Raw genomic sequence first — 15,629 nt, 5'->3', positions numbered from 1 at the left:
AGACTGTTAGGAGGTGTTTGGAACAGTGGATGTGTGAGGGCACACAAGGTGACCAGGCTCAGGACGCCCCCTACAGACCACCAGTAGAGAGGAGCGTCTGACCAGACTTTTAGGGGGTGTTGGGACCAGTGGATGTTTGAGGGCACACAAGGTGACTGGGCTCAGGCCGCCCCCTACAGACCACCGGTAGAGAGGAGCATCTGACCAGACTGATAGGGGGTGTTGGGACCAGTGGATGTGTGAGGGCACACAAGGTGACCAGGCTCAGGACCCCCCAACGGACCACCAGTAGACAGGAGCGTCTGACCAGACTGTTAGGAGGTGTTGGGACCAGTGGATGTGTGAGGGCACACAAGGTGACCGGGCTCAGGACTCCCCAACAGACCACCAGTAGAGGGGCACGTCTGACCAGACTGTTAGGAGGTGTTGGGACCAGTGGATGTGTGAGGGCACACAAGGTGACCGGGCTTAGGACGCCCCCTACAGACCACCAGTAGAGAGACCGTCTGATCATCCGACAATCACTAGAAGCTTCTTAGTTGTGTAGTGGCACACTGTGATGGTCTGGGGGGCATTGCATATGACAGTCGGTCCCCCCTAGTAGTGGTACGAGGGACAATGACAGCTCAACGATATGTTCAGGACAACCTGCAGCCACATGTGTTCCTCTCATGGCGGCTTCCAGCAGGATAATGCTCGGCCGCACACACAAGGGGGTCACAGGAGCCCCCATAACATTGTCACACTTCCGTGGCTGCCCAGTCGCCAGATTTATCGCCAATAGAACTTGTATGGGACCATCTGGGACACCAACTTCCACAGCCTAGGAGCTTATACAATCTAGAGGCTCAGTGACAATAAATGTGGAGCGATATGCTGCAGGATACCATACAGAACCTGTATGCCTCCATGCCCGCTCGTATCACATCTTGTATCCAAGCTAGAGGCAGTACAACAGGGTACTAGAGCCTCCATGCCTGCCAGTATCACATCTAGTATCCAAGCTAGAGGCAGTACAACAGGGTACTAGAGCCTCCATGCCTGCCTGTATCACATCTAGTATCCAAGCTAGAGGTGGTACAACAGGGTACTAGAGCCTCCATGCCTGCCCATATCACATCTTGTATCCAAGCTAGAGGCGGTACAACAGGGTACTAGAGCCTCCATGCCTGCCTGTATCACATCTAGTATCCAAGCTAGAGGCGGTACAACAGGGTTCTAGAGCGTCCATGCCCACCTGTATCACATCTTGTATCCAAGCTAGAGGCAGTACAACAGAGTACTAGAGCCTTCCTACAAGGTTCTCCACAATAAATGATCCTTTTGCTTTGATATTGTAATCACATACTTATATCAAAGTTGCAATCACACAAAGTTTCACCCCATCCAACAACTTCCTGGGGAGGGATTGGTCGGACAATAAGTGTATAATATTAACCAGGACGAGCAGCATGAATGGAGTTCTACAAGCCTTGTGTATCTCTGGATGATGTAGAATGGGGCTGCTTTCTGCTAAAAGCATTGCATCTAAAAACAAACAGCCCCACAATATAGTGCTATAGTGGTCAGAAACGTCAGTGTGCGATGGCTCTACAGCCTCCTCTGTACTTTGGCTCTACAGCCTCCTCTGTACTTTGGCTCTACAGCCTCCTCTGTGCTTTGGCTCTACAGCCTCCTCTGTGCTTTGGCTCTACAGCCTCCTCTGTGCTTTGGCCCTACAGCCTCCTCTGTGCTTTGGCTCTACAGCCTCCTCTGTGCTTTGGCCCTACAGCCTCCTCTGTGCTTTGGCTCTACAGCCTCCTCTGTGCTTTGGCCCTACAGCCTCCTCTATACTTTGGCTCTACAGCCTCCTCTGTGCTTTGGCTCTACAGCCTCCTCTGTGCTTTGGCCCTACAGCCTCCTCTGTGCTTTGGCTCTACAGCCTGCTCTGTGCTTTGGCTCTACAGCCTCCTCTGTGCTTTGGCTCTACAGCCTCCTCTGTGCTTTGGCTCTACAGCCTCCTCTGTGCTTTGGCCCTACAGCCTCCTCTATACTTTGGCTCTACAGCCTCCTCTGTACTTTGGCTCTACAGCCTCCTCTGTGCTTTGGCTCTACAGCCTCCTCTGTGCTTTGGCTCTACAGCCTCCTCTGTGCTTTGGCCCTACAGCCTCCTCTGTACTTTGGCTCTACAGCCTCCTCTGTGCTTTGGCTCTACAGCCTCCTCTGTGCTTTGGCTCTACAGCCTGCTCTGTGCTTTGGCTCTACAGCCTCCTCTGTGCTTTGGCTCTACAGCCTCCTCTATACTTTGGCTCTACAGCCTCCTCTGTACTTTGGCTCTACAGCCTCCTCTGTGCTTTGCTTGAGGAAACTTGGGATACGATAATAAAACATTCTGAGTGATTTGATGAAGGTCTGTAGAGCAATCATTAAACCCCCGACGCCTCACACTGCAGTCGGCAGGTATTTAGAGGTTGTGCGCTGCTGCCGTACGGATCGACTAGTCTGCCTTAGAACTTGCTGCAGGGTTGCGTCTTGAGTCCTCTAGAGCAGCGGTCCCCAACTCCAGTCCTCAGAGACCACCAACAGGTCATGTTTTCAGGATATCCTATGGCAAGAACAGCTGTGGCAATGTCTGAGGCTCCGGCAATAATTACATCACCTGTGCAACACTGAGGAAATCCTGAAAACATGACCTGTTGGCGGTCCCTGAGGACTGGAGTTGGGGAACACTGCTCTAGAGTCCGCAGCTAAAGTGACCTTTCACACAGGACGGAATATTCTGCAACAGCGTCTGGAATTCCCCACTGCTAGCTGCCGATTTTGATGCAGAATTCTGCTATTTCCAATTCGGCACGTTAGCGGCGCAGATGTTGGTGCTGGATATTCCGTCCCGTGTGAAAGGTGCAGCAAACTGATTTTCCCGGGATGACAAAGCCCAGCTACGCCTCTGACTGTAGTCCTTCCATGACAAGTGGACAGATGAGCATTATGCTGGGAGCAGGAGCGAGGATGCAGCAGTGCAGAAAGTGATGGAGCGTTCGTGTTCACCAGCACTCCGCTCAGTAGACGAGCACACAAGTATGCACACTGACCACCAGGTGGCACTATACTAATGTGATAACTACAGACCATTGTTTAATGCATATAAATGGGTAAATATTGTTAACTTCTCATGATCTGTACAATAAATGCGTACTGCTGGCACACCCCTTTACCCCGATATCGCTGCTTTCTTGTGAGAATAGTCATAGGGTGGTAAGGGGGGCTTACCTGTCCGGCGTCTTCACTCTGCGCTGTGGATGTGTCGGCTGGCGCACAGCCACACATGCGCAGTGCAGAAATGGCGCATCATAGATGACGTGGCCGTGCGAGCCTATGCAAGGCTCGCACTAGAATAGGACATGCCATGATTTCCACCCCACAAGCGGAATATCACAGTTTATTTGCGCTTGAGGGCATGGAAGTGCATTTTTCAATGCATGTTCTATGGGCTGTATTTGCTGCGAGATCCGGAGCTCCAGATCCACAGTGTAAATACGCCCGTGTGCATTCACGCGATTGTATTGCTAGTGTGAAGGCGCCCTTAGTCCCTTGTTGTATTTCTGCATTCCACCAGATTTAAAGCCCAGGACCAAGTGCCAAAAATTTACAGTGCTTGATCCTTAACGGGAACCTGTCGGCTGGTATTTTGACTCTAACCCACCAGCAGGTTATGCATCTCTTTAAGCCCTTTAAACAACCTCTGAACCTATAAATTTGACTCTACATTGCATGTATCAACATACCTGGTGCCACCCGAAGATGCCTTCCTGACACCAACTGCACCATCTCAGACTTAGACCCTTTTCACATGGCCGAGAAAATCTTGCGATCTTTGTACGTTGTGGGACGCATAAATCTTACACGAATATGAATGGAGTCATATACATACGCAAGCATAGCATGTTCTATTTTTTTTGCGCTCCTCGGACCGCATCACCCGCTTTCTTCAGTGGAACTGCAAAACACATCGCACAGCATGTGATGTGAGGTTTCCCATCGATAAAACTTCCCAGAATTGATGGGAGGGGTTTTTGACAGAAAAACACCTCGCATCTGCAGGTACCTCGCACGTTCACGAGCAAGATATCAGGCCGAGTCTCACCGCCCGATATCACTCGCCCGTGTGCCATTTTCACGTACATGAAAAGGTGGATTATACCTACCCGATAATCAGGTTTTCAGGAGTCTCCACGACAGCACCAGCTGAGATCGCCTCCTCCTGATAGGACACATTCACAGAAATAGTCTTTTTAAAATATATATTTTTTTCCCTTCAGCCATTGTGTTGAAGAGGTATGAATTAATCAAAGAAATATAGTTTCATCCCTTAGACATTGCATTAAGGTAAAAAGAATTATAGATCTATGTGAATCTAAGGGGTCTTGTCAAAAATTGACGGATTTGGTACTTGTTTGAGCAGTGGGTGCACACATAGATTTGAGTTTATATTGGTCCCTGAAGAGCTTACCTCAGGTGAAACGCGTTGGACCCAACACCAGCTGAGACATACCAACTAAATCATCAGGGTGGGACTACGGCCGAAAGGACCCTGTGACCGAAGGCCAGGTCCTTGCCCGTCTGGACGTCCATCCTATAATGTCTGATAAATGTATGGGGTCTTTTCCATACTGGACCTCGCCTATTTGCTCCACTGATGCCGTAGCATGTTCAGCCCAGGAAGTGGATACCGCCCTTGGAGAGTGGGCTTTGAGCCTAGCAGGGGCCTCCTTGTTAGAGATGAGCGAGCGTACTCGGAAAAGCACTACTCGCTCGAGTAATTTGCTTTATCCGAGTATCGCTGTGCTCGTCCCTGAAGATTCGGGGGGGGGACAGGTGAGTCGCAGCGGGGAGCAGGGGAGAGCGGGCGGGAGAGAGGGAGAGAAAGATCTCCCCTCCGTTCCTCCCCGCTCTCCCCTGCAGCTCCCCGCTCCGTGTCGGCACCCGAATCTTCAGGGACGAGCACAGCGATACTCGGATAAAGCAAATTACTCGAGCGCGTAGTGCTTTTCCGAGTACGCTCGCTCATCTCTACTCCTTGTTTATTGCCTTATATGCCTCTGTAATGGCTAGGCAAATCCACCTGGCTATAGAACTTTTGCAGCTTTTTTGTTTGCCCTGGTTAGGGCCAAAATATTGAATAAATACACAATCGTCCTGTCTCCACTGGCTCATGGTGCTGATATATTGCAGGACTGCTCACCTGACATCCAGGCAACTAAATTCCCTTTCTTGACTATTTTTAGGTTTGCCAAAAAACGAGGGAATTACTATGTCGTGCCCTATGGAATGGTGACACTACTTTGGGCATGAAGGATGGGTCTAATTTGATTATTTTAGTTCCGGTATCCTGGAAAAAAAGGCCGGCGAATGGATAAGGCCTGTAATTCACTAATCCGTTTGGCCGAGGTTATCACCACTAAAAAACTTGTTTTTAATGTCAGAACTCTAATAGTAATAATTTATTGATTCAAATGGTTCTGAAGACAGAGCCCTGAGAACCCAATTCAGGTTCCAGTCTGGGACTAGGTTCAGGTATTTGTTCAGGTGTCATGGTAGCCAGGTGACTTCTAAAATTCCAGTCTGTCTTTACTAGATGACCTATTAAAATATAGTATTAATCAATACCATAGTATTGCATCAAAGTGCTAACGTGCGTCTGTGTGCATGTTACATGAAGAGCTTGACAGCACCTGTGATGTCAGTTACAGTCTTAGCTCTGCCCCCCTGATGACGACAGTGATGTCATCACAGGTCCTTTATCCTCCTTGACTGAATGGGGACTGGGTAGACTACATCCCACACAAACCCCTGCGGCTTTGGTTGCTATGGATATAGCAGTACTCATTCTGCCAGTTTGTACCTAGTTGTCAGACTGCTGGACACCTATGTGGAGACTCCAATAAATGACACCTCACAAAGGACCACACACATAGCTGGCAGTGCATTGTGACCAACAACATTGTGAAAGTGGTGAAGAACTATGCTTCAGTCTCCTGAACGTGATATCATGTCATCTCAAGTGCTAATGCCACCAACACCAGTCCAGCCTTTATCTAATCGTCAACCGTTGTCCAGTGTTGAAACAAACCGTAGCTGTCATGCAAACGTCACCACAGAGGGTTCACCGCCATCCTGAAGCTAATGCATAGAATGGTAGAGTTGGAAGGGACCTCCAGGGTCATCGGGTCCAACCCCCTGCTCAGTGCAGGATTCACTAAATCACCCCAGACAGATTTGTCCAGCCTGTGTTTAAACACTTCCATTGAAGAACTCCCCACCTCCTGTGGTAACCTGTTCCATTCACTGATCCCCCTCAGTGTCAGAAGGTTTTCTATAATATCTAATCTGTGTCTCTTCCCTTTCAGTTTCATCCCATTGCTTCTAGTCTTGCCTTGTGCAGATGAGAATAGGGCTGATCCCTCTGCACTGTGACAACCCTTCGATATTTGTAGTCCGCTATTAAAGGGGTTGTCTCGCGGCAAACCTCAAAATTTTACCTTACCCCGTTCCCCGTCACCCCCCTGGAATAAAATAGCAAATTAAAGCGGTTTTTAAACCGCTTGCTCCTCACCGATCCGATGAAATAAGGACTTTAAAAAATCTTCTCCCAAAGATGGCCGCCGGTCCTTTCCCAGGGATGCACTGCAGTTTTCTCCCATGGTGCACCGCGGGTCTTCTCCCATGGTGCACCATGGGCTCTGTGCGTTCCATTGCGGATTCCAGCCTCCCGATTGGCTGGAATCGGCACACGTGACAGGGTGGAGCTACGATGACGACGCGGTGACCAGCTCTCCGGCACGAGTGGCCCCATTCACCAGGCAGAAGACCGCACAGCGCAAGCGCGTCTAAAAAAGCAAGAAGACATCAGAATTAGACGGATCCATGGCAACGGGGACGCTAGCAACGGAGCAGGTAAGTGAATAACTTCTGTATGGCTCATATTTAATGCACGATGTACATTACAAAGTACATTAATATGGCCATACAGAAGTGTATAACCCCACTTGCTGCTGCGAGACAACCCCTTTAAGTCTCCTCTCAGCCTTCTTTTTTGCAAGCTAAACATTCCCAGATCCTTTAACTGTTCCTCATAGGACATGATTTGCAGACCGCTCACCATCTTGGTAACTTCTCTGAACTTGCTCCACTTTGTCCATGTCGTTTTTGAAGTGGGGTGCCCAGAACTGGACACAGTATTCCAGATGAGGTCTGACTAAGGAAGAGTAGAGGGGGATAATTACCTCACATGATCTAGACTCTATGCTTCTCTTAATGCATCCAAGATTTGTGTTCGCTTTTTTGGATGCTGCACCACATTGTTGACTCATGTTCAGTCTATGATCTATTAGTATACCCAAGTCTTTTTCACAAGTGCTGCTGCTTAGTCTAATTCCTCCCATTCTGGTACTTTTTCTGATTTGATGCTAAACAAATTAATAGACAAACGCAAACAACTTAGCGACATCTTACTACCTAAAGCTCTGTTTTTGAGCCTCAAATGTGGAAATAATAATGTCACCTTCATATCCAACTTTATAGCTAAAATAGAAAAAGAAATAATACAGAGAAAATTGAAAAAACTACAGAGAGATTGGGAAGATAAAAATCATAAGAGATACTTCCCCTGGGAATACAAATCTAAACCAGCAAAAAATACCCCTATACACAACAGTAATAAAAGGCACCCACCTCTAAACATAGAGCCACAAAATGACTACATAAGACAAAATTATCCAGAAAGAAGATATAACAATCACCTCTATCAGAGACCCATTGAACAGAACCTTTTTTCCGAACGTTATTATCCTAACCATATTGTCACCCCATATGGGATTTATGAGCGGAACCCCTACCACTCAGCTTCGCCCATATTATCGTACAGACCTACATCTAACAATTTTCAACCTTCTGAGTCCAGACCTAATTTTAGATTTGAACACACCCCCAGACTTCACTCCGACACGAAAAGACTATCTGACCCTTTGACTAATAGGAGTAAACATAATCCAACAATAACAAATAAAAGAATGAGTCTTCCTAATATTTCCACACAAAATGATAATCCCTGTTTGTTCCGACAATACCTCCCTGTCCATGCATACTATAAGGCCGCCTGCAGACGAGCGGGTCGGATCCGGCAGCGAGAAATCTTGCCGCGCGATCCGACCCCAGAGCCTGCAGGGACGAGCGCGTACTCACCCGCGCCTGGCGGCCCCGGCTCTTTGATGTGCCGGCTGCCGCGCAGCCGGCGCATGCGCAGACCGGAGCCGGCGGCCAGGTGAGTGCGTGCCCTGCAGAAAATTAGAACATGCCGCGGTTTGTTTGCCGCGCGAGATTTCGCGCGGCCAAACCGCGGCCGTCTGCATAGGAGTGCGTATTGTAATGCACTCCTATGCAGACTTTCAGCGGCGGAAATCCCGCAGGAAATCCCGCGGCGGGATTTCCGCTCGTCTGCAGGCGGCCTAACTCAGATTCCTCTGGACATCTCTATATCCACTGCTCCCCAGTCTCCATTAATATCCACACAAAACCAGACTGTACCACCTTACATCAACACTCCAGGAAGTCCATCAGATTTAATTAAATTCCTAAACAATGAAAGTACAGAACTCAAGACTAATAACACCATTGACTTTCTAACCCCATCAGAAGTCATTACTGTTGAAAATCCAAACCTCATCACAGCAACGACTCCTTTTTTAGGGGACAAGATCCCCCGACCTACTCCAATCGAGGGATCACAGAACACTGTCCGCATCACGAGAAGCACCACACAGGCTCAAAGCACCAAGTCCAATGGGGAGCTATTCATCAGTACCCACAAAGATAACACATTTTTACCAGTCACCAAATCGAACAGAAAGAGACACAGAAAAAGGGGTAAACGGGCTGGGAGAAAAACCCATAAAAAACCTAAAACCTCTTCTAACCAATCGGAAAACCCCATCACCCCTAGCGAAGCGATTAAAAATGGGAATATTCAACATCTCTAACTACCCTTTAAAGACTGGGGAAGCTGAAATTTTCTCTAGAGGTCTCTCGTTTAGTCCATCTAGCGACCCAGACCCTTTCGAACTGTTTTTGGACCTCAATCGCTTCATAAGGAAACTCACTTTAAGGAGGTATTTCACAATGAACAGCTATAAACCTGACTCCAATCCTGGAACAAATGCTCACAGTCAAACAGATATCATCCCCCCTTCAGATATCAATACTTATATTGACAAACCAGTCATTACCAATCTAAAACTACCGAGTACATTCTATCCAGTTGACGCCAAAGGTCCACACATCACCACCTTCTATAATGAAGTCATTGAAGACTTCAGACATCTTACAAAAAACAACAATAAAAAAATCCCTAAAAAGGTTGGTAATCTTACCAAACGCCAGTGGAATCTAATTAAACGATTAGCTCAAAATGAAAACCTAGTGATAAAAAATGCAGACAAAGGAGGAGGAATAGTGCTGATGGACATGGAACATTATCAAGAAGAAGCCAGACGTATCTTAAATGACACCAGTCAATACAAAACTCTGACGGAAGATCCAACACCTTCCTTCCGAAAAAACCTGCATATACTAATAGAAGACGCGTACACTAACCAATGCATCTCTAAGGCCGCCTGCAGACGAGCGGGTCGGATCCGGCAGCGAGAATTCTCGCCGCGGGACCCGACCCGAGAGCCTGCAGGGACGAGCGCGTACTCACCCGCGCCTGGCGGCCCCGGCTCTTTCATGTGCCGGCTGCCGCGCAGCCGGCGCATGCGCAGACCGGAGCCGGTGGCCGGGTGAGTGCGAGCCCCGCACAAAAATAGGACATGCTGCGGTTTGTTTGCCGCGCAAGATTTCTCGCGGACAAACCGCGGCCGTCTGCATAGGAGTGCGTATTGTAATGCACTCCTATGCAAACTTTCAGTGGCGGAAATCCCGTGGGAAATACCGCCGCCGGATTTCCACCCGTGTGCAGGCGGCCTAAAGATGAGAAATTCTTCCTATCTCCCCCCCACCCAGAAACAGCCTATTTCTACATCCTGCCAAAAATTCACAAATGCACAAAAAAACCACCGGGGAGACCAATAATATCTGGTATAGGCTCCCTCACAAGCAACCTTTCAGAGTATGTCGACAGACAGTTGCAGAGATTTGTCACTCAACTCCCCACATACTTAAAAGATACCTCCCACTTGCTTCAACTACTACAACATTTCACATGAAAACTTCTTATACCTTGATTACACTTGATGTCTGTTCTCTATATTCCAGTATACCACACACTCAAGGCATCAATGCCACAGCATCTTTTCTGGAAAGTGACACACTACTACCTCCCAAACAGAAACAATTTATACTAAATAGCTTAGAGTTCATTCTCCACAACAACTACTTTAAGTTCAACAATCAGTTCTATCTACAAGTAAGAGGCACTGCCATGGGCACAAAATGTGCGCCGTGTTAAGCAAATTTATACATAGGGGCATTTGAGAAACGTATCAACGACCCCCACATCATCTTTTTCAAACGCTTTATAGATGACATACTGATTTGGGATGGACCCATTGAAGAAGTGAAACAATACATCAACCAATTGAATACCAACAAATGGGGTCTAGAATTCACCGGCACCTTCAGTACCACTGAGATTACATTCCTCGATTTGGACATATACATCAAGGAGGACTCTCTACACACCAAAACCCACTTTAAGCAGGTGGACGCAAACAGCTTCCTTAATTTCAGAAGCTGTCACGCGAAGAAGTGGAAAACCAACGTCCCGTACAGCCAACTTAAGAGGATACGGAGAAACTGCTCAACACTGGAAATGTTCAACGAACAATCCAAAATACTCCACTTTTGTTCCCAACATCACAGGATCATACAGATGCGGATCATCTGGCTGCAAATGCTGTGACAGCATCAGCCATAGGAGAAAAGATATGGATACAGGGACATCTGACAAACCCTTCACTATTAAACACTTGAATTGTGCCTCGGAACACCTGGTTTATTTAATTGAATGCTCGTGCCAGATGGAATACATCGGCCGCACAATTAACTCCCTGCGAATACGAATAAATCAACACAGATACAATATAAACAAAAGCCTTTTAAAACATCGTCTTTCCAAACACTTCTCTTTACACCACAAGTCCGACCCCTCATCGATGAAAGTGACCCCTATTGAGCAGATTCCAAAGGGAGAGTTCTCCAGGTTACGAGCGAAAGAAATGTTTTAGATTTATTATTTCAACTCCCTACACCCTCATGGGCTCAATGAGGTTCTTGAAAAAATGTAGCAATCAAAAAACCTTTTTATGCTAAAAAGATAGAGTTTTCAATATATGCATTTTATACCGTCCAATATTATATTTTATTTGCATTCTTTGCTGCCCCTATTTGTACATATGGACTTGGGAATATTGATTCATATGTACTGTATTTTATCTACATCCATTTTACCCTTATTGAGGGGAAGGGAAGGAAAAAGAAGGGAAGGAAGGGAAGGGGGGAAAAAAGGGAGGGGAAAGGTAAAAAAAAAAAAAAGAAAAGGATTTTTTTTTTTTTGATTTTTTTTTAAGCTTCTCTTGCATGTTTATAGTAATTCAGCTATATCTGTTTATTTATTATCATTATTTACATCCATAAGCATCTCACTTCCATTGCATTGCTTCTGCATTTTCATTTTCCTTTTTGTGTATGTTTACCTCTCAATGAACTCAGAAATTACCATGTCTTATATATATATATATTTTTTTATCCATTAGGTATATGTTTATTTCTTGAAACATTTTATCCTCATATGAATCCAACTAAATTCATTTTTCACGCACTTTATTGTAAATAATTCCATCGTTCCTTCATTGCCCATTTTACATGTTTGCTCCCCCATGAATTTAGTATCCATCATATATATATGTATATTCCTATACATCTATTGCTAATAATTGCATTTCCCAGTTACCTTCCAGTGACTCCATTAAACATTGCCCTCAGATAAGCCACACACGCTATTTACATATAGCGAGGCTCATGTGATCAGCCATGTGATGCTAGCAAAAAAATCCTTTAATAACATAACGTCAACATGTTTCCACGTATTAACGTTACGACGATACATCCCAGCATCCATTCATCTCATTCAAGCACTTTTTACAGATCAGAACGCCATCACGTTCCCACGTCATGACGTTACAACTTCAGCGTCTGTTCATCTTATTTAGTATCAATGTGATCGGCAATACCACCCACACAGCGTCATGACATGCCCTCATCACGTTACGACGCTCCTACGTCATCACGTTAGAACTTCAGCGTCCTCCTACTCCTAATAATCACGTGATAAACCAGACTTTCTATGCTGCGTCATGACGCTCCACCCATCCTTCTTCCTTCCATCTGACCGGTCATGTGACCTTCAGCCTTGCTACTATGTCTCTGTATGACTGCATAACTACATAGGATCTCCTTGCTGTTCTACACAGAACACCCGTACAATACTGTTTTACCTACACTACTTATCTGATCGCTGCCAATATATTCCATGCAGTGTACCCATTCAAACCATCTTTCCCCCAAAGCCCTCCCCCCTCCCCTCCCCAAACGGAACATGTGACACGGAACACATGAGCTGAAAGGGGTTGTCCCACACACACAGGTCCTCCCGACAAGCCAATTACACATCTTAAGGTATGTTCTTATACATAAATGTCTTATTGCTGTAATTCCATATATGCTTGATAAAGGCTACCTGTTGTAGCCGAAACGCGTTGCACGTCTTTGTAATAAAACTATCCTGGAACCTCACGAGCACGCACTTCATCTATAACCTTATACGCTAACCTGGATTTTAGGGGTGTCACAGGCGTTGACACCCCTACGAAGTAAGTTACATTTCATCTTCCTCCCTTTTATATCTGGAGCAGCAGGGTTTTTTCCTGTAATATTTGTGTTCTTCCCATTCTGTATTTGCTTTCCTCATTTTTCTTCCCCAGATGTAGGACTTTGCATTTCTCCTTGTTAACTACCATTCTGTTAGTCGCTGCCCACTGTGCAAGCTTTTCTATATCTTTTTGAATACTCTCCCTCTCTTCCCTAGTGTTAGCTATCCCTCCTAGATTTGAGTCGTCAGCAAATTTGATCAGTTTTCCCATCAATTCCCTCCTCCAGATCATTTATAAAAATGTTGGACCACTGCTCCTAGGACAGAGCCTTGTGGGACCCCACTTGATACATTCTTCCAGTTGGATGTATCAAGTGGGGCACCACAGTGTATGACCACTGTTAATACGATCACTCAGCCAGTTGTGAATCCACTTAAGTTGCCTTGTTAATCCCATATTTGGTCCAATATGTGTCCAAGAAGGTTGGGAAGTATTGCAAAAGGAGATTCTCAAAGCACAATCGTTAATCCCCAAGATGAAGAATGGGAAGCATTTAAAAAGACAGCAGGATGGATGGACACAAATCTTAAGTCAAAAGATGCTATAGCACTGTGGTGGGAACCTAGGGCACGCAGAGCCCTCTGTTGGCACATACACCGACGGCTGCTTACCACGATAGTGTCCACCACCGACGGCTGTGTGTGCACCTGGGATCTTCCACCCCTGACCTCTCCTGTTCTGCAGGAGGGGAGGAGCTCAGGTGCACCCACTGTCGTCAGTGTGTGTGTCCTGCAGCAGTGCCGAGAAGAAAAGCAACAGCAGTCTGACAAAAGGAGTCTAGGATTCTCAGAGGGTCACTATTACTACTGAGGCCTCCCTGCACATGGCAGCATGCCTCTAGCTGACTTAGGGTAGGTTTACACGTGGCGGAAATGCTGCAGAGTTGGCGGCAAATTACGCAGCATTTCCGCATCCATAAAACAGTCAGAATTCGCACAGTTGGGGCACAATTTGACTGGAAGTCAGACACATATCTGCAGCAGATTCCATATTATGCGGTGCTCCCCCTCACCTAAAGGCTTCCCGGCTTGCGGTTCCCAGCGGCCTGGTCAGCTAATGACGCTGGTCAGGTGAGGCCACAACAGGCCGCTGGGAAATCGGAAGCCTGGGAGCGCTGACAGCAGGGAACCTAGGGAGGTTGTGAAGGGGGAACGCCACATAGTATGAAATTAGCTGCAGATATGCAGCTAATTTCCAGTCAAAAGCTGCACCAATGGTACTCCTGTGCTCCAGCTGGAAGGGGGGGGGGGGGGATGCGCACTGTCTCTAAAAAGGTTCCCCATCATGGCTATAGGACATTTACAGGATAAAATGTTGAATGTTAAAAATTATGTTTGATCTTCACTGTGCTATGGGGAGAATAAAAGAATGCAGGCTATCTATAAGAGAAAGTGAGGGAACACTTGGATTCATTTTGGGTAGCCAAGTCTCCAGAGCCAGATGAATTACTTCCTAGGAAACTGAAGGAAGCAGAAGTAGTAATTGCTGAATCACTCATTATAATGTTTGAAAATTCTTGGAGAACAGGAGAAGCCCCAGAAGATTGGAAAAGGGCAAATGTTGTACCCATCTTCAAAAAAAGGGGGAAATAGGAAACTACAGACCTGTGAGCCTAACTTTTATACAGGGAATGATCTTTGGATAAATTATTAAAACCGCATACACGCAAGTACATGGATGAAAAATGGAGTCATTAACCAGAGCCAGCATGGGTTTTTATAAAAAGTCATACCAAACAAGTCTAATTTCCTTCTATGACAGAATCACCCATTGAGTTGATCAGGAAATGTAGTATATACCGCGTTTCCCCGAAAATAAGGCACCCCCTGAAATTTGCAGAAGTCCAAAACATAAGGCACCCCCCAATAGTAAGGCATAGTAAAGTGTGCAGGCAAGTCAAGAGGTCTGTCCCCTGCTGCCATCCCCTTTGTCTCCTACCTCCAGATGTATAGGTGATCTGCAGACAGTCTGCTGTTATCCTGTCCCTGCTGTGCTGTACGAGTGTGCTGTTGTGAGCCCCCCTTGCTGGCTGGAAAAGTCCATACTGTATGTTCTGTTCCTGCTGTACATGTCTGCTGTGATGAGCTCCCCCTGGTGGCCGGAAGCTGCAATACCATCCCTGCTTACAAGTGGTACAGGAACTTCTGTCTGCAGACAGGTACGTTACTTTACAGCCCTTATTTTTTTATGGCTCTGTGTGTGAGTCAGGCAACCTGTGTGATTCTTAAGGCTGGGTTCTCTCAGAGCGTATTTCCAGCGGAAATCTCGCAGTTTGGCCACAGCGATAAACAGCGAGATTTCCGCCGGGAAAGCGCTGCTTCAAAACCCACAGCACTCAGCCGCTTGTTTTGAAGCGACCTGGCTGCACGCTTTTCCGTTTCTGTGGCCGGTGAATCCGGACCAGAACACCGGCTTCTCCCAGCTTTGCCGTGACAGATTTGCTGTCCCATGTGGACGAGATCTGAGAAATTTCGTCCACAAAGCTGGCTAAATGAGGGATTAGCGGCCACAGACGGCCCAGGGGGGGGGGGGGGGGGGGAGATTAAAGAGAGGGGGGAATTAAAGAGAAACTAATCAAAATTTGCAGACGACACAAAGCTAGGAGGGATAGCTAAAACTAGGGAAGAGAGGAGTCAAAAAGATCTAGACAAGCTTGAACAGTAGACG

This window comes from Eleutherodactylus coqui, chromosome 2, assembly GCF_035609145.1.
Source record: "Eleutherodactylus coqui strain aEleCoq1 chromosome 2, aEleCoq1.hap1, whole genome shotgun sequence".
Classification (NCBI taxonomy): domain Eukaryota; kingdom Metazoa; phylum Chordata; class Amphibia; order Anura; family Eleutherodactylidae; genus Eleutherodactylus; species Eleutherodactylus coqui.
The sequence above is the reverse complement of the archived record's forward strand: the minus strand, read 5'-3'. Positions refer to the sequence as shown.